Raw genomic sequence first — 25435 nt, 5'->3', positions numbered from 1 at the left:
CAGCAGAATGTTAGCTGAACTTTGAGATGGCAAATGAGAGCCAAAGCTACAGTGACAGTCGGCAGTAATCTTAAAGTGACATCACTTGAGGGAACGAAACGTTTGATGGCACAAAAAATGTCAAAACATTATTTGTAGAACATTAAATTTAGGAGCACAAGGGGTCATAATAATGGCTTGCCATATATTGTCATTATATTACTTTTGCAATAATAATCTTTATTAGTGTCACAAGTATGCTTACATTAACACTGCAATGAATTTACTGTGAAAATCCCCTAGTCACCACACTCTGGCGCCTGTTCGGGTAAACAGAGAAAAAATTCAGAATGTTCAATTCACCTAACAGCACATCTTTCGGGACTTGTGGATCACCTGGAGGAAACCCACGCAGACACATGGAGAACGTGCAGACTCCGCACAGACAGTGACCAAAGCCGGGAATCAAACCCAGATCCCTGGCATTAAGATTATTATTATTATTTTATTATTAATGGAATACTCTCCACTTGCGTAGATGAGTGCAGCTCCAACAACACTCAAGAAGCTCGACACCATCCAGGACAAAGCAGCTCGCTTGATTGCTCCCCCTTCCACAAACAGTCAAACCCCCCACCACCGACGAACAGTGGCAGCCGTGTGTCCCATCTTCAAGATTCACTGCAGTAACTCACCAAGGTTCCTTACACAGCACCTTCCAAACCCACGAGCACTACCATCTAGAAGGGCAAGAACAGTAGATACCTGGGAACCCCACCACCCTGACTGGAAATATATCGCCGTTCCTTCATTGTCACTAGGGCAACATCCTGGAACCCCTCCCTAACAGCATAGTGGGTGTACCTACACCTCAAGGACTGTAGCAGTTCAAGAGGACAACTTTCAAAGAGCAACTGCCTAACCAGAAATGCCCACATCCCGTAAATGAATTTTAAAAAAAATCTTATTAATTTTACACCACTACTGTCAACAACCTCAAATACTTTATTCGAATGATCACTGCAATCAGCATCCCAAAATCAGATTGACTATTCCTGATGAATCAATGAACCAAAGCAATCGGGTATTTGTATATGTTGTCCAAACTATGGATGGATACTTGTCATTGTTTGCACAAACCCATATCCCTTTCCTTTTTTTTTCCTTTCCTTTTCTTCTCATGTACTGAATGATACGTTGAGCTGCTTGCAGAAAAATACTTTGCACTCTACCTCGGTACACATGACCATAAACAAAATCCAAATCCAAGTAAGCCATTTGGTGTCTTAGGGTTGTATAGGTAGAGTCCCAAGCTAACTTGAGTTCACCTTGAGTTCATTCTAATCCATTCAATGCGCTACACAATTATCTTTGATCAAGTTTCTTTCACAGCATCATTTTCCACAAACCTTTGCAATCTTGGCTTAAGATTCAATGAATAGCTGAAGCATCATCATTTTGCAGCAACTCAAATATGCCAGCGCTTGTTGCGTCAGTCAAATACATAAGTGAAAGACTGAAATATCAAGCTATATTTGACCCACTTAATCTGATTTTTGTTACTACTTGTTTAAAAATTAACAATAATAAATTCCAGGAAATCCTCAACATCATGGTTACATCATCAAAAATTATTTTTGACGAAAGCAGTTGCTAGTTTATGTCTTAGGTTGCGAACCTTTTTATGGCATATAAGTAAGCTCCTCAGCTGTTCATTTACAGATGCCAAGCTGGCAGCTATAGCATGCCTGGATTAAATCAAGTAAAACAAGCAGGAGCAGTTTTTCCACAGCTAACCAAAGCATATGAGAAAATATGAGAAAAGAAATCATTGTTTACTATTTGCAACATCACCATAAGCCGGTTTAGCAAGAAATAGAAAGCATCCTTTATGGCTGCATCACAGCCTGGTATGGCAACTGTTCAGCCCCAGACCGTAAGAAGCTACAGAGAGTCATGAACACAGCCCAGTCCATCACACAAACCCGCCTCCCATCCATTGACTCGGTCTACACCTCCTGCTGCATTGGGAAAGCGGGCAGCACAATCAAAGACCCTCCCACCCGGATAATTCTCTCTTTCATCTTCTTCGATTGGGCAGGAGATACAATAGTCTGAGAACATGCACAAACAGATTCAAAAACAGCTTCTTCCCCGCTGTTACCAGACTCCTGAATGACCCTCTTATGGACTAAACTTATCTCTTCACACATCTTCTCTACTGAGTAGTACCACAGTCCGTATGTTTCACCCGATGCCCGTGTCTATGTGTATTTACATTGTGTATTTGTGTATGTCCTCTGTTTTTTCATATATGGAACGATCTGTCCAGACTGTATGCAGAACAATGCTTTTCACTGTACCTCGATACATGTTACAATAAATCAAATCAATCAAATTTAAAGGGGATATTTTTAAGGGGAGAAGAGAATCTCATTCAGTAGAATCCAATATTGTAAACAGTATTCTAACTTAATTTTGATTTTCAATATTCATTACTGTTTGATTGGTAAAGTATAAGGACACCCAGTTTACATTACAGACACCATTAACCACGTATAGAATCAGCAGATCAAAATTATTCTGCCGGTTCTCATCACTCTCTGATCAGATAATCAGTAGTTACATTTAAGTGTCAGTTGGCCTACGGGCGGCACGGTGGCGCAGTGGTTAGCATTGCAGCCTCACGGCACCGAGGACCCGGGTTCGAACCTGGCCCTGGGTGGAGTTTGCACATTCTCCCCGTGCCCCCACAAGCCAAAGGTGTGCAGGGTAGGTGGATTGGCCTCAATTGTCCCCTAATTGGGGGAGAAAAAAAAGAGTCTCAGTTGGTATTTTGCTAATATTAAAAAGTTATAAATAAAATTGGTAGCCAAGTTGATTGAACTGCATGAGATTTTTTTATTAAGGACTGTTTAGTGTTTAGAACAACACTGCAGTGATAAAGACTTGTGGTACAGTAAACAATGTAGGCAGGAGCATAAAATCACAAAGGGACACTGATAGATTAAGTGAGAGGGCAATACTGTGGCAAAAGGATTTCATTGCAGGTGAGTGTGAGGTTATCCATTTTTGACCAAAAAAAGATGAATCAGAGTATTACTTAATTGTTGAAAAGCTAAGAACAGAGGAGGTCAAAAAGAGATTTAGGGTCTGTTTGCAAAGATATTGAAAAATATCGCAAATGGCTTTTGTGCTGGTGAGATTTCTGATCGCGATGTCCCCAGGCCCTCTCTGATGACACAATGAGGTTCATGCCCACAAAGGGCGAGATCCTGATTTCTGATCGCGACGTCCCCAGGCCCTCTCTGATGACGCAATGAGGTTCATGCCCACGAAGGGCGAGATCCTGATTTCTGATCACGATGTCCCCAGGCCCTCTCTGATGACGCAATGAGGTTCACACCCAGTGTGGTAAACCACTGTGTTCCTTTATTAAGGGTTGTACGGTAGAACCTGCACTACAGGTTCACCTGGGCCCCTGCTTGCTAGCTCCGCCCAGGAGCCGGGTTATAAATATGCGTGGCCTTCAGCTCGCAGCCATTTCATCAGCTGCTGTAGGAGGCCACACTTCAGATACTAATAAAGCCTCAATTTGAATTCAACTTCCTCTCCAGCCAATTCACTCTCCCTCATGTTCAACAACAGACAGCGGGGCAAGATCAAAAATGACAAAATCTTGCGGTGGAGAATTGAGCTTGCCACCTATAACTACGAGATTAAGTATCGCCCTGGCAAACTCAACGAGCCCCCAGACGCCTTATCCCGAGGTACATGTGCCAGCGCACAGGTAGGCCGACTCCGGACCCTGCACGACAGCCTTTGTCACCCAGGGGTCACTCGATTGTACCACTTCATTAAGGCACAAAATTTGCCCTCCTCAGTCGAGAAAGTAAGGACGATCACCAAGGACTGCCAGGTCTGTGCGGAGTGCAAACCGCACTTCTACCGGCCAGACCGCGCGCACCTGGGAAGGCTTCCCGCCCCTTTGAACACCTTAGCGTGGATTTCAAAGGCCCCCTCCCCTCCTCCGACTGACACACATATTTCCTCAGTGTGATCGATGAATACTCCCGTTTTCCCTTCGCCATCCCATGCCCCGAAATGACGTCTGCCACCGTCATTAAAGCCCTTAATTCTATCTTCATTCTGTTTAGCTTCCCCGCCTACATCCACAGTGACAGGGGATCCTCATTCATGAGTGATGAGCTACGCCAGTTCCTGCTCAGCAGGGATATCGCCTCCAGCAGAACGACGAGCTACAACCCCCGGGGAAACGGACAGGTAGAAAGGGAGAATGGGACGGTATGGACGGCCGTCCAGCTGGCCCTACAGTCCAGAAATCTCCCGGCATCCCGCTGGCAAAAGGTCCTCCCTGATGCACTACATTCCATTCGCTCATTACTCTGCACTGCTACTAACAGTATACCACATGAACGTCTTTTTGCCTTCCCCAGGAAGTCCACATCTGGGGTATCGCTCCCGACATGGCTTACAGCTCCGAGAACCGTGCTTCTCCGTAAACATGTGCGGCTCCACAAGGCGGATCCGTTGGTGGAAAGGGTCCACCTGCTCCACGCAAACCCACAGTACGTCTACGTGGCGTTCCCCGACGGCCGCCAGGATACCGTCTCCCTCAGGGACCTGGCACCAGCAGGTTCCACCCCCACACCACCCCGTCGCCCCCGGCACCACCCTCCCCTCCCCGCCGCCCCCATCACCCCCCGTAGGACTGTCCATCCTCCCCCTGCCCACCCCCGTTGATGAAGAGGATTTTGGCACGCTCCTGGAGTCAACTACGACCACGACAGCACCAACATCGCCGTCTCCACTTCGTCGATCCCAGAGGACGATCAAGGCGCCGGACCGGCTGAACCTCTGACTGGCCCACCGGATGACCAGAGACATTTTTATTTCACTGTTCTGTAAATATTAAAGATTGCGAATTGTATATAGTTATCCACCACCCCTGCTGGACTCAATTTTAACAGGGGGTGAATGTGGTAAACCACTCTGTTCCTATATTAAGGGCTGTACGGTAGAACCTGCACTACAGATTCACCTGGGCCCCTGCATGCTAGCTCCGCCAGGAGCCGGGTTATAAATATGCGTGGCCTTCAGCTCGCAGCATTTCGTCAGCTGCTGTAGGAGGCCACACTTCAGATACTAATAAAGCCTCAGTTTGAATACAACTTCGTCTCCAGCCAAATTGATCGTGCCTCACCCAGGAAGGGCAAGATCCTGATTTGAGTGACTGTGAATGCATTTCAATCTAATTAGTGAGGTTAAAGTCAAATCTTCAGACCTCATTTGTCATGTTAGAGTACCTTTAAGAAATGGGTGTTTAGAAAAATATCTGTAATGGATGTACCTTTAAGAAATGGGTGTTTATCAGTGATATCAGAGTGTGGGTGGAGCTGGGCTGTCTGTCTACAGGGTGCGTGAGTTTCCTTCGGGTGCTCCGGTTTCCTCCCACAATTCCAGAATTCTCTCTCAGTGTACCCGAACAGGCGCCGGAGTGTGGTGTTTAGGGGCTTTTCACAGTAACTTTATTGCAGTGTTAATGTAAGCCTACTTGTGACAGTAATAAAGATTATTATTATTAATAGTAAATATTATTATTATTAATATTATTTTTAAGGGGGGGATGTCATGTCTTAATTTTCCTTGATTGGGAATTTCTACATGTGTTTGTCTTGTTATTTCTTCGATAGATCTGGTTGGTTTTTGCTGCTTGGGGTTACAGGGCTTGACCCTGCAGATATCAGAGTTAATCCATCCGGGCGAAGCGGAATTTGGAACTCCTCTTTGGGTTTCTATTTTGTTGCTTTTACAACATGGATGACTTTAAATGGGGAGAGTGGGGGTACAGGGCTGATGGGGATCCTTTGGGTCGGGGTTGTTGGGCTTCGTTTCCAGGGTGGGGCCACCATGCTAGCAGGCATGCTAGTAAACGGGAGAAATGCAAAGGGATGGGGGAGCACGACAGGACTCCCGGGGGGGGGGGCATCTAGCAGGGTGGGGGAATGAGTCAGCATACTGGGGCTCGCTGGTTCCTTGGGGCACTGTGGGAGCAGTGGGATTGGGTGACCTGTGGAGCAGGGGGCTGCTGTCTGATTGAAGGGGGGGGGCGGGGCGGGGAGCGTTTGGATAGTCTAAGGGGGGACGGGAGCGGGAGGATAGAATGCTGGTCACACAGGTTTCTTGGTTAGATGGTTTGAATGAGGGCAGTGACTGTGGCCATCTTGGACAGACTGAGGAAAAACACATGCTCGGGCATGCAGTGGCCTCATAAAGATGGAGGGATGCAGAGACCCCCCGAAAGGATGTCACCTGGAACTTGAGCAGGCTTAATGGTCCGGTCAAAAGATCCTGGGCTGGATTATCCGATTTGAAGATTAAGCGCTGACACTGGCGTGAGAACAGTGTCATTTTCCACCTGAAAAAACAGCGCAAAAGCTGCACCAATCCTCCGTCTGGTGGGGGCTAGCAGTTACGCAGCATACCTGCGGATAAGGTCGGAGAATTGCCGGGTCCGTGATCACGCATGCGCACAGCATGCAGCGGCCACGCCGTGCAACATGGCGCAACCACGCAGACCCAGCCTGCCAAAAACTGCCCCGGCTCGCCACCGCCGGACCACCCCCCACCAGTGCCTCCAGACCCTGCCAAATCCCCCCTGCCCGCGGAACAGCTCCCCCCCACCCCCGACAGTCTGCAACCGCAATGCAGGGTTCATGAAAATAAAAGGGACAAGTGTTCCTCGCGGTCAGGAACTCAGAGCATCTCGGAGCATCAGGGAAGGGTCTCAGGTGACGTCCTGAGGCTGTCCCAACGGCGTGCGGCATATTCCTCGAGTATGCCGTTTTCGAGGGGGCGGAGCATTGCAAAAGCGGCGCCACCCCCGATTTTGGCGAGAACGGGGATTCTCCGGCCGATCACCGAACGCGATTTCGACGTTGCTGACCGGAGAATCCCGCATCCTCAGTTTTCTCCCACTTGAAAAGCCCAGCTTGAAATTTTCAGCATTCTTGTGCATTCAAGCCACAGCCCAGCTTTGTGGATGGAGCTTCAGAAATGCATGAACAAGCAGTAACAGCTCCACTCACCCCAAATGATGCAGCAGCAGTGGAATGTGCTGAGGTGAGTAGAGGAACTGCAGGCATCTGCAGTATTTTTAAAGTGTGTTTAAAATATTCACAGTATTGGAATGCTGATCAGTAGAACAGCAGGAGTATTAGCTCAAACAGCAGAGAAGAAGAAAGGGCTGGGGAATATTGTAAAAATGTGCACAAAATTCCGAAACTCACATTGGAAGGCAGCTGATCCACTCGCTGAGTTTAAACTATTTAAATAATGCACAGAATTATGATTTGTCGACTCAGGCATGTCCAGACCAGCCAAGCAGGCCATAAGAATTTGATTAGCTACTGGAAATGAAAGATTAAATGAAGGTTCAACACATCGGGCCTGTGGAAGAAGACCAAAAAGATTTCGACTTTGGAAGACCAGTTCGGAGTTAAACTGATGTTTTGCATCTATTACCTGCTGCCCATACCATCTGTCGTGTTGTTCACCCTGGGGTAACACGGATTGCACATGATGCAATTAACTGATCAAGTATACACCAAATGAGGCGTTGGTTCAATAAAAGATTTATTGAACTCTAGCAACAAAACACACAGCTGCCTGTGGGTTGACTCTCTACTACCCTGAGTAAACTAAAGCTAACTATCTAGACCAGGCTAGCTCTGATCCACATGTTGGAGGTGTTGAATGATTTGTACATCCTGACTATCACTATAGCTATCACCAGTGGAAAGAGGCATAGTGCTGATGCCTCGTGTGTTTGATAGGTGTAAGCCCCTGATGCGCAATCAATTGCATAAAGACGCAGATTGGGTACAACTGTGGCTTTGTTACAGTCAGATGCGTGGCCTCCTGCTGCAGCTGGCGAAATGGCAGGGCAATGGAGGTCATGCATATTTATACAGATCTTAGTGGGCGGAGCCAGCCGGCAGGGGCTACTGGCGAACCTGTCGTGCAGGTCCTACCTTACATCCCCTAATACAGTGGTTCACCACATTCACCCCCTGTTAAAAATGATTCCGGGGGGGGTGATGTGAAACTATATACAAATAGTGCAATTATGTACAGTGTTAAGAATGGGGAAAACAAGGAAGAGAAAAAAAAAAGTCCATGTTGACGGTCCTGAGTCCGTCAAAGGTTCAGCCGATCGGTTGCCTTGGTGCTTCGTTGGGAGCAGCGTAACGGTGGCGGCAAAGTCGGTGCTGGCCATGGTGGAGGTGGCACCGATGGCGGTGGTGGCAGTGCTGATGCTGGCCAGTCATCGGGGAACTCCGGGAGCGTGCCGAAATCCTCTTCGTCCTCTTGTGGGGAAAGGGGGGGTGTTGGTCTGGTGGGGTCAATATTGGCGGCGCGGTGGGTGGGAGGGGCGCATGGGTGGAGATTGTGTTGAGGTGGAACCTGACGGTGCCATTTCCCTGAGTGAGACAGTATCTTTGCGGCCGTCGGGGAACTCCACGTAGGCATATTGAGGGTTGGCGTGGAGCACGTGAACCCTGTCCACCAAGGGGTCCGCCTTGTGGAGTCGGATGTGCCTACGGAGAAGGGCCGGTCCTGGAGCTGCGAGCCAAGTCGGGAGCGACACCCCGGATGTGGAGTTCCTGGGGAAGGTAAAAACACGTTCATGGGGTGTGACATTAGTGGCGGTGCACAATAGTGACCGGATAGAGTGTAGAGCATCAAGGGGGAACTCCTGCCAGCGAGAGGCTGGGAGGTTCCTGGACCGTAGGGCCAGCTGGACGGCCCTCCAAACCATCCCGTTCTCCTTGCCCATTTCCCTGGGGGTTGTAGCTGGTCGTCTTGCTGGAGGCTATACGCCTGCTGAGCAGGAACTGCCGCAGCTCATCGCTCATGAATGAGGATCCCCTGTCACTGTGGATGTAAGCGGGGAAACCGACCAGGGCGAAGATGGTGTTGAGGGCCTTGATGACAGTGGCAGACGTCATATCGGGGCATGGGATGGCGAAGGGGAATCTGGAGTATTCATCGACCATACTGAGAATGTACGTGTATAGGTCGGTGGAGTGGAGGGGCCCTTTAAAGTCCACGCTGAGGCGTTCGAAGGGGTGGGAGGCCTTCACCAGGCGTGCACGGTCCGGCCGGTAGAAGTGCGGCTTGCACTCCGCACAGACCTGGCAGTCCTTGGTGACTGTCCTTACTTCCTCGACGGAGTCGGGCAGATTGCGAGCTTTGACCAGATGGTACAATCGAGTGACCCCCGGGTGACAAAGGCTGTCGTGTAGGGCCCGGAGTTGGTCCACTTGTGCGCTGGCACATGTACCTCGGGAGAGGGCGTCTGGGGGCTCGTTGAGTTTACCGGGATGATACAGAATCTCGTAATTATAGGTGGAGAGCTCGATTCTCCACCGCAAGATTTTATCATTTTGATCTTGCCCCGCTGTGTGTTATTGAACATGAAGGCTACCGACCATTGGTCAGTGAGGAGAGTGAATCTCTTACCGGCCAGGTAATGCCTCCAATGCCGCACAGCGTCAACGATAGCTTGGGCCTCCTTTTCGACAGATGAGTGTCGAATTTCAGAGGCATGAAGGGTGCGGGAAAAGAATGCCACGGGTCTGCCTGCCTGGTTTAGAGTGGCGCCAAGGGTGACGTCTGAAGCGTCGCTTTCTACTTGAAAAGGCAGTGACTCTGATGCCTGCTCTGATGCGGGCGAAAGCGTGTTGTGCCTCGGCCGCGAGAGGGAATTGGGTGGACTGAATGAGTGGGCGGGCCTTGTCCTCATAGTTTGGGACCCACTGGGCGTAGTAGGAAAAGAACCCCAGGCAGCGTTTGAGGGCCTTGGGGCAGTGGGGGAGGGGGAGCTCCATGAGGGGGCGCATGCGGTCGGGGTCGGGCCCGAGGAATCCATTTTGGACTACATAGCCGAGAATGGCTAACTGGGTCATGCTGAACACACACTTCTAGAACATAGAACATAGAACGATACAGCGCAGTACAGGCCCTTCGGCCCACGATGTTGCACCGACATGGGAAGTCAAAAAACAAAAGCCATCTAACCTACGCTATGCCATTATCATCCATACGCTTATCCAATAAACTTTTAAATGCCCTCAATGTTGGCGAGTTCACTACTGTTGCAGGTAGGGCATTCCACGGCCTCACTACTCTTTGCGTAAAGAACCTACCTCTGACCTCTGTCCTATATCTATTACCCCTCAGTTTAAGGCTATGTCCCCTCGTGCCAGCCATTTCCATCAGTGGGAGAAGGCTCTCACTGTCCACCCTATCTAACCCCCTGATCATTTTGTATGCCTCTATTAAGTCTCCTCTTAACCTTCTTCTCTCTAACGAAAACAACCTCAAGTCCATCAGCCTTTCCTCATAAGATTTTCCCTCCATACCAGGCAACATCCTGGTAAATCTCCTCTGCACCCGCTCCAAAGCTTCCACATCCTTCCTATAATGAGGTGACCAGAACTGTACGCAATACTCCAAATGCGGCCGTACCAGAGTTTTGTACAGCTGCAACATGACCTCATGACTCCGGAACTCAATCCCTCTACCAATAAAGGCCAACACTCCATAGGCCTTCTTCACAACCCTATCAACCTGGGTGGCAACTTTCAGGGATCTATGTACATGGACACCGAGATCCCTCTGCTCATCCACACTTCCAAGAACTTTACCATTAGCCAAATATTCCGCCTTCCTGTTATTCCTTCCAAAGTGAATTACCTCACACTTCTCGACATTAAACTCCATTTGCCACCTCTTTGTTACAGGTCAGGTTGAGAAGACTGGCAGTGCGGGGGAATTTATCGAGGTTGGCATCGTGGTCCTGCTGTTCATGGCCGCAGATGGTGACATTATCTAAGTATGGAAAAGTGGCCCGCAAACCGTACTGGTCGACCATTCGGTCCATTTCCCTTTGGAAGACCGAGACCCCGTTTGTGATGCCGAAAGGGGCCCTAAGGAAGTGATAGAGGTGACCGTCCGCCTCAAAGGCAGTGTATGGACAGTCCGACTTCCAGATGGGGAGCTGGTGGTAGGCGGATTTTAGGTCAATTGTTGAGAAGACCCGGTACTGCGTAATCTGATTGACCATATCAAATATGTGGGAGGGGGTACGCGTCGAGCTGTGTGTACCGATTGATGGTCTGGCTGTAGTCCACGACCATCCTGTGTTTCTCCCCAGTTTTAACCACTACCACTTGGGCTCTCCAGCGGCTGTTGCTGGCCTCGATAATACCCTCCTTAAGCAGCCGCTGGACTTCGGACCTGATGAAGGTCTTGTCCTGGGTGCTGTACCGGCTGCTCCTGGTGGCAACGGGCTTGCAATCCGCAGTGAGATTGGCAAAAAGGGAGGGGGCATTGTCCTTGAGGGTCGCGAGGCCGCAAACGGTAAGGGGTAGGGGCCCGCCGAATTTGAGGGTGAGGCTCTGGAGATTGCACTGGAAGTCCAAGGAGTGCAGCGCAGAGATTAGGAAGGACATAGAGGCGGAAGTTACTAAATTCTACGCCGTGGACAGTGAGGGTGACTGTACAGAAGCCTCGGATTGGGACGGAGTGGGATCCGGAGGCGAGGGAGATCCTTTGATTGGCAGGATGGACCGCGAGGGAGCAGCGCCTTACCGTATCTGGGTGTATGAAGCTTTTGGTGCTCCCGGAGTCCAGCAGGCACGAGGTCGCGTGGACGTTGATTTTCACCATCGTCGACGCGGTGGCCAGGTTGTGCGGGTGAGATTGGTCCAGCGTCATCGAAGCGAACTGCGGGTAGTCGTTGAATGCTTCGGATGGCGTGAGTGTGCGGTTCCGATCTCGGGATGTCCGAAGACCCTGTGGGGAACAAGATGGCGGCGACAATGGTGTGCACATTACGGGGTCGGGACAAGATGGCGGCACCCATGGGGCGCACGTGGCCGAAGGAGGACAAGGTGGCGGCGACCATTGGTCGCACATGGCCCCGGGAGGCGAAGATGGCGGCTCCCATTGTGCGTTTGGCGTGGAGGAGGGGGCGATAGCGGGCGCGATCACAGCGACTACTCGGGCCTGGCACACAGCCGCGAAGTGGCCCTTCTTACTGCAAGATTTACAAACTGCAGTGCGGGCCGGGCAGTGTTGGCGGGGGTGCTTCTGCTGACCGCAGAAGGAGCAGCGGGGACCCCCGGAGTGCGCGGATTGGCGTGCGTCGCAGGCCCCAGCTGAGGAGGTCATCCAGGAGGGGTAGGAAGGGGTAGAAGGGTGGGCAGCACGGTGGGAGGGGTAGGTATGTACATTACGGGATGCGACCGTCATGGAGAGCGCCAAGGTTTACGTCTCCGCTAGTTCGAGCGTGGCTCCTTCCAGTAATCGTTCTCGGATGCGGTCCGACGCAATCCCCATCGCGAAAGCATCGCGCATGAGGAGGTTCGCGTATTCAGTGGCCGTAACGGCCTGACAGTCACAGAGTCAGACGAGTGGAATTAGGGCGCGACAGAAGTCTTCGATGGACTCACCAGGTAGTTGCGAGCGGGTGGCGAGTACATGCCTGGCAAAGAGCGTGTTTGTCTTCTGAGCATAGTGTTCTTTAAGGAGTGCCATTGCTTTCGCGTAATTCGGGGCATCTTGGATCAATGGGTACACGCTGGAGCTCAGTCTGGAGTACAGGACGTTTATCTTCTGAGCCTCCATTGGCGCGGGGTCCGCAGCGTTGATGTAGGCCTCAAAACAGGCTAGCCAGTGAGTAAAGTCTTTACTGGCGTTGGGCGAGTGCGGATCCAGCTGCAGGCGATCTGTTTTGATTCCGATATCCATTCTGTGGAAAAATCTGACTGTAATAAATTGATGCGCTATCAATTGCACAAAGACGCAGATTGGGTACAACTGTGGCTTTATTGCAGTCAGATGCGTGGCCTCCTGCTGCAGCTGGCGAAATGGAGGTCATGCATATTTATACAGATCTTAGTGGGCGGAGCCAGCCGGCAGGGGCTACGGGTGAACCTGTAGTGCAGGTCCTACCGTACATCCCCTAATACAGTGGTTCACCACAGTCCCCCTCTGGTGTCCTGTCTTGTGATTGGTTATGTTCTGTTCTGTACATTGATTGACTCACCTGGGTGTCTGCCACTGCCTGCTTTTACCTCATGATGTGCATGGGTGCATATTATGACACCATTGACAGCTTACAGAATCCATTGATCATTTTATTAGTCTCTACAGCAGTTTTTCAGATGCAGAGCTGACAGGGAATTGCTGAATTAGTGATTGAATCTACTCCAGTACAAGCATTTTAAAAAGATCTGCTGGTGGAGCGTCTCGTTGGGCTGAGCAGGCAGGAACCGCTGGCACGTCACACAGTTGAGGACCATATTCGAGATATCCTCATTGATGCCGGGCCAATAGACAGCTTGCCGGGCCCTGTGCCTACACTTCTCAATGCCGAGGTGTCCCTCGTGTATCTGCGTGAGCACCAAGCTCTGGAGGCTGCGCGGGTTGACGATGCGATCCAATTTCAGAAGGATCCCCTCAACAACAGTTAGGTTAGCCTTTACATTATAGTATTGGGGGCATTGCCCTTTCTGTCAGTCATTCGTGAGGTCCTTGGCGGTCTCCTCCCGAAAGATGCCGAGTCGGTCGTCGGATGACGGGAGGGTGCTAGCACACAGCTTCACCTGCGCCTCGATGTCGTGCATGACGTCTACCTGCTCACATGGTGAGGTGATGGCAAAGGAAAGGGCATCCGCGATGATTAGCTCCTTCCCAGGTGTGTAAGCCAGTTTGAAATCATACCTGCGGAGCCAAAGGAGAATGCGCTGGAGCCTGGGTGTCATGTCATTTAAGTCCTTATGTATAATGTGCACCAGGGGTCTGTGGTCCGTCTCCATGGTAAAGGTCGGGAGACCATACACATAATTGTGGAATTTCACGATGCCAGTGAGCAGGCCAAGGCATTCTTTCTCAATTTGAGCATAGCGTTGCTCAGTGGGCGTCATGGCCCTGGACGCGTAGGCCACTGGAGCCCAGGACGAGGTGTTGTCCTTCTGCAGGAGCACCGCCCCAATGCCATCCTGGCTGGAGTCTGTGGAGATTTTGGTCTCCCTTGCTGGGTCAAAGAAGGCTAGAACAGGAGCGGTGGTTAGCTTCACTTTCAACGCAAGCCACTCTTCTTGATGTGCGGGCAGCCACTGGAAAGTGGTGGACTTTTTCACCAGGTGCCTGAGGGCCGTGGTGTGTGACGCGAGATTGGGAATGAACTTCCCCAGAAAGTTCACCATCCCCAAGAAGCGGAAGACCACCTTCTTGTCCTCTGAGGTCTTCATTGTGTTGATGGCCTGGACTTTGTCCGAGTCTGGTTGCATGCCCTGCTGGGAGATCGGATCACCCAGAAACTTAATTGACGACATGCCAAAGGAGCATTTAGTTTGTTGAGCTTCAGACCGTTGGCATGTATGCGCCTGAAGACCTGCTGCAGACGGGCAACATGTTCCTCCGGGGTCGTGGACCAGATGATGACATCGTCAACATAAACCCGTACACTGTCAATGCCCTCGAGCATTTGCTCCATTATTCGATGAAAGATTTCGGAGGCCGACACAATGCCAAATGGCATTCGGTTGTAGCAATATCTCCCGAAGGGAGTGTTGAATGTGCATAGCTTCCGGCTGGACTCATCCAGCTGTCTCTGTAGAAGCCCTTCGATGCATCCAGCTTTGTTAAATATTTGGCATGCGCCATTTCACTCGTCAGCTCCTCCCGCTTCGGGATCGGATAGTGTTCCCTCATAATGTTGCGGTTCAGATCCTTGGGATCGATGCAAATGCGCAGTTCTCCCGAGGGCTTCTTGACGCAGACCATCGAGCTGACCCAGTCAGTTGGTTCCGTCACGTTGGATATTATCCCTTGATCCTGGAGATCCTGCTGTTGCGCCTTCAGACGGTCTTTGAGGGGCGCCGGCACCCAGCGTGGCGTATGGATGACAGGTGGGGCATCAGGCCTGAGCAGAATTTTATCACGGTAGGGCAGCGTGCCCAACCCTGTGAACACATCCAGGTACTGCAGTAGGAGCTCCTCAATGTCGGCTTGCAGAGTGTTGTCAGCTGAGGACATGGCATGGACACCCTGAACCAGCTGGAGGAGCTTGCATGCTCGGGCACCCAGCAGAGAAGCCTTGCCGGGCTGGACGATCTCAAACCGCAAAGTGGCCTTGACGGCCTTGTTGGATACTTGCAGGTGACAGGACCCTAGCGCCGTGATGGCATTCCCATTGTGGTCGAGCAACTGGCAAGCTGGTGGAAGAATGGTAGGCTGCCTCCGGATGCGAGCCAGATCTGCTTTGGATATTAGGTTGGCTGAAGCACCGGTGTCGAGCTTGAACCGGATGCTTCTACTGTGGCACACCACTCGTCCGCAAAATCCACTTTAAGGATGGGCGTGTGTGTTGGTGATAGTGAGGAGGCCTTGTCATGCATGGTGATGATGCCCACTCGATATGTGGACTCCGGGCAGTCATCCTCTGGATCGGTGATGGGATCCGGTTCCAAGTCCAGCAGCCCTTACTGCACACGTCAAACTCGTTTTCTTTGGACCTGGTACCGTTGGCCCCCTGTCGGAGGTGCAGATCTGCACAGAGCAGCATAATGGCCAAGCTTCTTGCAGTTGAGACATCGCCTGCCTCTTTAAATGGGCGGTGCCGCAGTTGGGGCAGGTCATTATGTCGACGTCGTGACGTTCGGCGCGTCATCAAACCTGCGCAGAGTGGTCAGCCGCAGCTCGCACCTGCGCAGTGTAGTCTTCGGCCATTTCGTTTTCCCGACCGTGACGCGCATGCGTGGGACCCCTGGAAAAGCGCGCAAAATGGCCGCCTTCATCAATGCTCAGGCCCCGCAATCGGGCGATGGCGTGTACACTTTCAGCCTCGTGGGAGGCAAATTGGTCCTGCTCTGCCGACTTCAGGGGGAATAGCGACTTTTCGCCAGTTCGTGGACTTTGCACGTCTCGATAGCCACTGGCAAGGTCTTTTTTTTTATTTTTAGGAGCTGCTCCCGCAGGGCGTCGGAGTGGACGCCAAACACGATGTGATCCCTGATGAGGGAGTCAGCCGTGTCTCCGTAGTTGCAGGACTGCACTAGAATGCGAAGCTGAGTAAGAAAAGACTGAAAAGGCTCATCCTTACCCTGAAGGCGCAGCTGGAATACGTAACGCACAAAGCTTTTGTTTGTCTCGACCTCACAGTGACTGTCGAATTTTGCGAGGACAGTCTGGAACTTTGCCTTGTCTTCACCATCGGAGACAGTGAGCGAATTGAAGATTTGGATGGCCTGGTCCCCCACAGTAGACAGCAGCAAGGCGATTTTTCGCGCATCGGATGCACTTTCGAGGCCCGAGGCCTCAAGGTATAGGCTGAATTTTAGCTTGAAGGCCCGCCAGTTGGCGCCAAGGTTCCCGGAGATGCGGAGCAGCGGAGGTGCCTGGATCTTTTCAATGCCACAGGAAGGCAGTTGCTGGTCTTCGGAGGATTTTCAAAGGTAAATTACTTAGAGGCAGTAGCCACTTCTGGGATCATGTCATGTTGTTCACCCTGGGGTAACACGGATTGCACACAATGCAGATAAACAATAAAGCATACACCAAACGTAGGCGTTGGTTCAATAAAAGATTTATTGAACTCTAGCAACAAAACACACAGCTGCCTGTGGGTTGACTCTCTACTACCCTGAGTAAACTAAAGCTAACTATTTAGATCAGGCTAGCTCTGATCCACGTGTTGGAGGTGTTGAATGATTTGTACACCCTGACTATCATTATAGCTATCACCAGTGGAAAGAGGCAGAGTGCTGATGCCTCGTGTGTTTTATAGTGGGAAACCCACCTCTGGTGTCCTGTCTTGTGATTGGTCATGTTCTGTTCTGTACATTGATTGGCTCACCTGGGTGTCTGTCACTGCCTGCTTTTACCTCATGATGTGCATGGGTGCATATTATGACACCATTGACAGCCTACAGAATCCATTGATCATTTTATTAGTCTCTACAGCAGTTTTTCAGATGCAGAGCTGACAGGGAAATGCTGAATTAGTGGTTGAATCTACTCCAGTACAGGCATTTTAAAAAGATCTGCTGGACAAACAAAAGCTACAGCATCAATGCATTACTCAAAATGGACAAAAGTATGAGGTTATTATTATTGACGGTCAACAAAGCTTACAGGTCTTATGTGCAACCCAATCTGTCGACATAGTGACTAGATGAGCTGAAAGGCAGGGAGAAGGACTTTTACATACACTGAAGAGTTAACCAGCATTTCTTAATTTCAGCAAGTAATATGGCAAAGAAAGGGTCACTGGCAGCAGCTATAGAAATGGCAGAAAGAGCTACGAGTAGTCATGCAAAACCTCAGACTATAAACAATCAATACCTTTGAGCAACAACAGTGTCCATGACAGATTTCCATAGGAAAAACATAAACTAATTGGCGGACAAATTAGACAATGGCGACAGAGATCAAGATGTTGTGAGGCACAATGAGCACACACTCCACACCATTCATGTAGCAGAACTTAGATGCCATCACACTATCAGGAGCATTTCCCCCGATTCAAATCATCTATCCTCAGGTGGTTGGGAAACATTCACCACAGGCAAAATTAGACACAAGGCTAAGTGCCCAGGTACCGCCTCTGAGAATTATGCTAGCAACATATCCACAGAGATGGAAGGCCATAACAAAATACAACCACTTGTCCTGGGTGTTACAAATGTTTTATGTATCAGAAATCAAAGGCCCAGCAATTATGACTTGTCGAGATACTATATACCCCAGGTTGAGAGGGTTGTTAAGAAGGTGTACGGTGTGTTAGCTTTTATTGGTAGAGGGATTGAGTTTCGGAGCCATGAGGTCATGTTGCACTGTACAAAACTCTGGTGCGGCTGCATTTGAAATGAAATGAAATGAAAATCGCTTATTGTCACAAGTAGGCTTCAATGAAGTTACTGTGAAAAGCCCCTAGTCGCCACATTCTGGCGCCTGTTCGGGGAGGCTGTTACGGGAATTGAACCGTGCTGCTGGCCTTGCTTGGTCTGGTTCCAAAGCCAGCGATTTAGCCCAGTGCTAAACTGCCCCTTATTTGGAGTATTGCATGCAATTCTGGTCGCCGCATTATAGGAAGGATGTGGAAGCATTGGAATGGGTGCAGAGGAGATTTACCAGAATGTTGCCTGGTATGGAGAGAAGATCTTATGAGGGAAGGCTGAGGGACTTGAGGCTATTTTCGTTAGAGAGAAGGTTAAGAGGTGACTTAATTGAGGCATACAAGATGATCAGAGGATTAGATAGGGTGGACAGTGAGAGCCTTTTTCCTCGGATGGTAATGTCTAGCACGAGGGGACATAGCTTTAAATTGAGGGGAGATAGATACAAGACAGATGTCAGAGGTAGGTTCTTTACTCAGAGAGTAGTAAGGGCGTGGAATGCCCTGCCTGCAACAGTAGTGGACTCGCCAACACTAAGGGCATTCAAATGGTCATTGGATAGACATATAGTGTAGATGGGCTTTAGAGTGGTTTCACAGTTCGGTGCAACATCGAGGGCCGAAGGACCTGTACTGCGCTGTAATGTTCTATGTTCTATATTGGGAACCATCCATGGAAGCAGTCAGATGCTGTCAGGCAGACACCACCATCGGCCTTGACAACATTCTGGTAGAACTGAACACTTGAGCTCCCAAACTAGCCTGGCCCGTAGCCAAGGTGTGCCAGTACAGCATCAACACTGGCATCCACTCACCAATATTGGAAAGTTGCCCAAGTATGTCCTGTCCACAGAAGTCAGGATAAATCCAACTTGTCAATTTTCATCCGCTGTCTACTCGATTATAAGCAAAGTGATGGAAGGTGTCAGTGACAGTACAATCTACCAATACCTACATAGCAATAACCAGCTCACAAATGCTCAGTTTGAGTTCCGACAGGGCCAATCAGCTCCTGATCCCATTACAACCTTGGTCCGAACATGGGATAAAGAGTTGAACTCCAAACATGAGGTGAGAATGACTGCCCTTGCCATCTGATCAAGTGTGGCATCAAGGAGCCCATGCAAAATTGAAGTCAATGGAAATCAGAAAGCAAGCTCTTCACTGGTTGGAGTCATATCTGCCACAAAAGATGTTTGTGATTATTGGAGGCCAATGTCTCAGTTCCAGGGCATCACTGCAGGAGTTACTCAGGGCAGTGTCCTAGGCTCAACCATCTTCAGCTGCTTCATCAATGATCTTCCCTCCAACATAAGGTCAGAAGTGGGGATGTTCGCTGATGATTACACAATGGTCAGCAACATTCACAACTTCTCACATACCGAAGTAGCCCGTGTCCAAATGCAGCAAGTGCCTGGACAATATCCAAACTTGGGCTGACAAGTGAGAAATACCATTCACGCCAATCAAGTTCCAGGCAATGATCATCTCTAACAAGAGAGAATTTAACCATTGCCCTTGACATTCAATGGCATTACCATAGCTGAATCCCCAGTAATCAACATTGACCAGAAACTGAATTGGGCCAACCAGGTAAATACTTTGGCCATAAGAGCAGGTCAGAAGCTGGGAATTCTGGAGCAAGTAACTCACCTCCTGACTCCCCAAACCTATCCATCATGTACAGTGCACAAGTTGACGAATGTGATATAAAATAGTTAGTTTAAATATATTAGTTACAGTAATGTAGATGTAGGCCGGTCTAATTCTAGTGAGTTCACAGACAAAGGATTTCAGAAAGCATGGCAAGGAAGGGGGGGGGGGGGTGTCTAGTAGAGGAGGAGAAAAGGATGCTGGGTAACAAGAGGCCAGGGGAAAGGAATGAGAAGAGAGCCAATTAGGATGTATGGCCAGGTCAGGAGGGGTATAGGATGACCTATGGGAATCGTGTATGTGAAACTTGATGCCAATTGAATGTATTTGTAGAGATTCCTTTGTCTCCAATAGCACTCGATTCTGAAGACCCAGGAGGCTGCTTGTGTTCTGGGTTTTTGTGAAGCGAGTCAAACTTGCAAGTTGGGTAAAAATAAATAATACTATGCCTACAAATCCATCTCGAGTTTTATTGAGGCCAGACTGACGGGTAAAGAATTCAACATTTGTCAAAGTCAGGAGTGAGATGGAGTACTCTCCATTTGCCTGGATGAGTGCAGCTTCAACAACACTCAAGAAGCTCAGCACAATCCAGGACAAAGCAACATGCTTGCCTGATAACCCTTAACTCCCTCCACCACTGACACACACTGGCAGCAGTGCATTCCATGTATAAGATGGACTGCAGCAACTCACCGAGAGTCTGTCAACAGCTTCCAAACCCACGTCCTCTACCATCGAGGTCCAGTGCGCTATCATCTCGGAGCTGTGTTCAAGGATTCATAGGCTTCAGCGACACGTAGCAAAGAGAGCCATGGAGTGTGTCAGATGGAGGGATGGTTGTGGGTCTGTCAAGTGCATCAGATGTTTGGGAACACAACCAACTACAAGTCCTGCTCCAAGCCACTCATCATCATGACTTGGAACGATATTGCTGTCACTCCACTGTTGCTGGATCAAAATTTTGGAAATTACTTCCTAACAGCACTGAGCAAACATACATAGAAACATACATAGAAAATAGAAGCAGAAGGAGGCCATTCAGCCCCTCGTGCCTGCTCTGCCATTCATTATGGTAATGACCGATCATCAAGTTCAATGCCCTGATCCCCCCCCCCCACCCCCCCCCCCCCACCCCAATCTCTTGATTCCTTTGGCCACAGGAGCTATATCTAATTTCTTCTTGAAATTACACGTTTTGACCTCAACTACTTTCTGTGGTAGTGAATTCCACAGGTTCACCACTCTATTGGTGAAAAAATATCTCTTCACCTCAGTCTTATCCTTAAACTATGACCCCCAGTTCTGGACTCCCCCACGATCAGGAATATTTTTTCTGATTCTACCCTGTCTAATTCTGTGAGAATTTTAGAAGTTTCTCTGAGATCCCCGCTCACTCTTCTAAACTCCAATGAATATAATCCTAACCAATGTAGTTTCTCCTCATTTGACAGTCCTGCCATCCCAGGAATCAGCCTGGTAAACCTTCGCTGCATTCCCTCCATAGCAAGAACATCCTTCCTCAGATACGTATTCCACCAAAACTGAACACAATACTCCAGGTGTGGCCTCACCAATGCCCTATACAATTGCAGTAAAACATCCCTATTCCTATACTCAAATGGTCTAGCTATAAAGGCTAATATTTGCTTTCTTTACTGCCTGCTGTACCTGCGCCCTTACTTTCAGTGACATACACGAGGACACCAAGGTCTCGCTGAGTAGCCACCTCTCTCAATTTACACCCATTCAAATAATAATCTGCCTTCCTATTTTTGCTACCAAAGTGGATAACCTCACATTTATCCACATTATACTGCCTCTGCCATGCATCTGCCCACTCACAGCCTATCCAAATCCCGCTGAAGCATCTCTGCATCCTCCTCACAGCTCACCCTCCCACCCAACTTTGTATCATCTGCAAAATGTGGAGATAATATTTAGTTCCCTTGTCCAAATCATTAATATACAATGTGAACAGGCAGGGTCCTGGCAGAGATCTCTGCGTATTCCATTAGTCACTGCCTACCAATCGGAAAAAAAAACATTTATTCCTAACGGACTGTAGCAGTTCAAGAAGGTTGAACCATTACTTTCTCAAGGGCAATTAGGGATGGGAAAAAAATGCTGGCCTTGCCAGGAGCATAAAACCCACATCCTAGGAAAAAATAAAAAGCAATGCCTTTCACAGTATCAGGATGTCACAAGGTGCTTTCTAGCCAATAAAGTACTTTTGCAATGGAGTCGCTGTTAATGTAGGAAACGTGATTGGGTTTGTGCAAGACAAAGGACCAGTAATGAGATAAATGATCAGATTAACTGATATAGTGACCTTGGTTTATTGATAAATATTTGCCAGGGCACGAGTGACTCCTCCCCCATTTCCCTTTCTCTTCTCCCAAAGTGTATTGATTTTCTTTGTCTATCTGAGAGGATAGATGGGGCCTCAGTTTAATGTCTCATCTGAAAAATGGCACATCCAGTCATACAGCAATCCCTGTCTGCTGAGGTTGAACCCCGGGCCCTCGGGAGGCCATATTTGGGGTGTCGGACCAGCCAGGGTTGGAAACGGGCGCTGAGGCAGATGTTGTAGCCTTCGCCTCGTTGATCGCCTGAAGGCGGATCCTGTTACCCTGGCGTGGCAGGGGGACCTGCTAGAATTCTTAACACTTGAAAAGGTCAAATTTGAACTGAGGGGAAGGATGGAGGGGTTCTACAATTCATGGGCGTTATCCATTATGCACTTTTGAGAATTGGATCACATCGAACATTAGGGGGGTTGGGGGCTGAGAGGGTTGTGGGGAGGGGGACTGTATGTGTTAAAGGTGACTATGGGTGATTCCTGATTCCTTTTTGTCATTTATTTATGTTAACATGCGGGCTAATGTCTGGGGTTTGGTGGGAGGATGGGATTGTTGTTATTAATATGGGGATTGACATTACATTTGTTGCTGATTATTGTTTTATTGTTGGGTGTAAATTTGGGAGAAAAAGTGAAAAAGGAGAATGAAAAATATATTTTTTTAAATACTGAGGTTGAGCATCAGTATATATTTTGTTCTAAAGTCTCTAGGGTGGGACTTGAAATTCTGGGCATCACCATCAGAATATCACCACCGTTTCTGGTCAATAAGGAATGGCTTTTAATTACAGCCTTGCCAGGGTCTCTTACACCCCAAGAACAAATAATTTTTTTAATGTTAAAATCTAAGGTTTCACAGAAACATAAATAAATCAACAAATAATAATTCAATCCAACTGTGGCCTGGTTCAATGTTGCACCTGACACACAGTGATTATCAAATTATATTGAAATTATGTATAAATTATCATCGAATTTACAGTGCAGAAGGAGGCCAATTCAGCCCATCGAGTCTGCGCCGGCTCTTTGAAAGAGCACCCTACCAAGCCCACACATCCACCCTATCCCCATAACCCAGTAACCTGACCCAACACTAAGGGCAATTTTGGACACTAAGGGCAATTTAGCATGACCAATCCACCTAACCTCCACATCTTTGGACTGTGGGAGGAAACCGGAGCACCCGGAGGAAACCCACACACACACGGGGAGAACGTGCAGCCTCCGCACAGACAGTGAACCAAGCAGGGAATCGAACATGGGACCCTAGAGCTGTGAAGCAATTGTGCTAACCACCATGCTACCGTGCTGCCCTAAATGTACATTGAATGCTGCCATAGTTTCTGTGTGTCCAGCAGATGTCACCGTGTGCCAGTTTAATAAAGGGATTATTGTCTCCATGGTGCTTTTCACGAATCTTTGCCATAAAAAAGGTTGTTGTAAAAGAAAAATCATGGATTGAATTTACAACACAATTCTCTACATGGAGGCATTACCAATCCTGAAAGGCCAGCCTGCCTTACTGAAGAGGACAACATGATTTTGGGGAAAGACTGAGTGTGGGAGGAAGGAGACTACACTGAGAAATTATAAACAATTTAATGAAATAAAATTAAAACTTAAAGATTAAAAGTTACATTTTAAGTGATATATATCTGAATTTCCAGATTACCATTTTATTTCTCAATCTAATATGCATTAAAATGAATGTGCGGGTCATAATAATTTGTTCAAATTAAATTTAAAACTGCTGTGTCACTCTCTGTGCGTAGGAAAGCCAGTTTTAAATGTCTCAGTGTTGAACTGTGGTAACAGTTACACCCGTGAGTGATGCTATGACAGGCTTTTCAATGTTAAATTCTATGCAACATTAGCTGCTAAAACAATTTGCTGCTAAATAGCCTGTTGAGACTGAACACCAGGAGAAAATACTGCAATCTATATGCAGCCATCTGCTTTGTTCCAGTGTCGAACAACCTAAGGTCGCAGCAGCCATGTTGATGAATGTAAAAACCAGATACGTTTTAAACTCTGGAATTCAAATTAAAACATTCTGGACCCGACAGATCGCCTGGATAGACTCTGAGCTCAACACCTCTGTTTACCAAGGTTTTCTTTATCCTATGCCAAAGTCCTTCCTCATCAGGCCTGGGTGTCACAGAATCAACAACCACAATCCAAATTTTCCTCCTGATTCTTGCAATTTTGGCTAACAAGCTGTTTCATCATTGCCCATTGTTTTCCAGGGTTGACCAGCCTTTCTCTCAGCCCAAAACATCTCAGTGTCTGTCTCAGTGGGAGGTCTTTATTGAGAACCTGCCTCATGGTAGAGGTCACATGACTATGGAAAGTTGGATAGGACATGTAGAACTGATTGCATTTCAAACACAAACAATCCCTCGTTCATACTAAAAAACAATACAAATATCCCCCTCTTCCTACCGTACAGAAAACAATTTTGCATGCACGGTCATCTGTAACTGTACGTTACCCAGGTTATCCACGATATGCCTACTGGTCTCATGCATTGACAGCTATTTTTTTCCACTAGTCGGTCTCTGCTGGTTGATGAATTCCAGATCATGCCAGTAGCTGCTCATGTTTTTACATGGCTACACATTCAGGGTCGCTATTTATTTGTGTGTCTTTTTTGCATGACTATTTGCTTGGCTGTACATCTGGTTGATTTTTTCAACCCCCATTTTGTTTTGCCAACTGTTGAATTGAGGGTTGTTATTTCTTTCTAGTACCTGTGTGTCATCTCTGATATTGGTTTATTCAGGTCTCGTACAGCTTTGTTCATTGAAGACTTTGGTTTATTGCGTGTTTTCAAAGGTGTATACTCAGCTTGAATCTTGTGCTTCAAATCTTCCAGTTCAGCTCTAATGTGAACATTTTCCTGTAGAACTTCTTCTTTTACCTTTGGTTCATGCATATCATGGAACTGATGTGTTGGCAACCTTCTTGTGGTTTACTTGAATATTGCCTCCATCGCGCTGGAATTATTTGTTTCGCTCTCTCTGGGGTTTTCTATCACATTTTTTCTGGGGTCTTTGTTGCCCTTTCTCTGTTGGCACATTCAGGTTACCAAGTTTTATACTTACCTCAGCTGAGATGAGTGACCATTGTGTCCCATCTATGATCTGAGTCAAAGAAAGAACAAAGAAAAGTACAGCACAGGAACAGGCCCTTCGGCCTTAAGCCTGTGCCGATCATGCCTTGACTAAATAAAAATCCTTCTGTCTTTACTTGGTCCGCATCCCTCTATTTCCTCCCTATTCACGTATCCCTCCAGATACATCTCAAATGTTGCTATTATGATTGCTTCCACCACATCCTTTAGCAGCGCATTGCAGACACCCACCACTCTCTGTGTGGAAGACTTACCCTGCACATCTCCCTTAAACTTTCCTCCTCTCACCTTGAACCTGCACCCCCTTGTAATTGAC

The 25435-nt window shown here is 48.4% G+C and overlaps 1 protein-coding gene across 5 annotated transcripts in view; it reads right to left on the bottom strand.

Annotated features, from left to right (window-relative positions):
* The window catches only part of akap6 (A kinase (PRKA) anchor protein 6), a 1059704-nt gene that overhangs the window by 754128 nt on the left and 280141 nt on the right, over positions 1 to 25435 (bottom strand). The gene's annotated exons all lie outside the window — the stretch shown is intronic.

Source organism: Scyliorhinus torazame, chromosome 2 (assembly GCF_047496885.1).
Source record: "Scyliorhinus torazame isolate Kashiwa2021f chromosome 2, sScyTor2.1, whole genome shotgun sequence".
Lineage (NCBI taxonomy): Eukaryota > Metazoa > Chordata > Chondrichthyes > Carcharhiniformes > Scyliorhinidae > Scyliorhinus > Scyliorhinus torazame.
The sequence above is the reverse complement of the archived record's forward strand: the minus strand, read 5'-3'. Positions and strand labels throughout refer to the sequence as shown.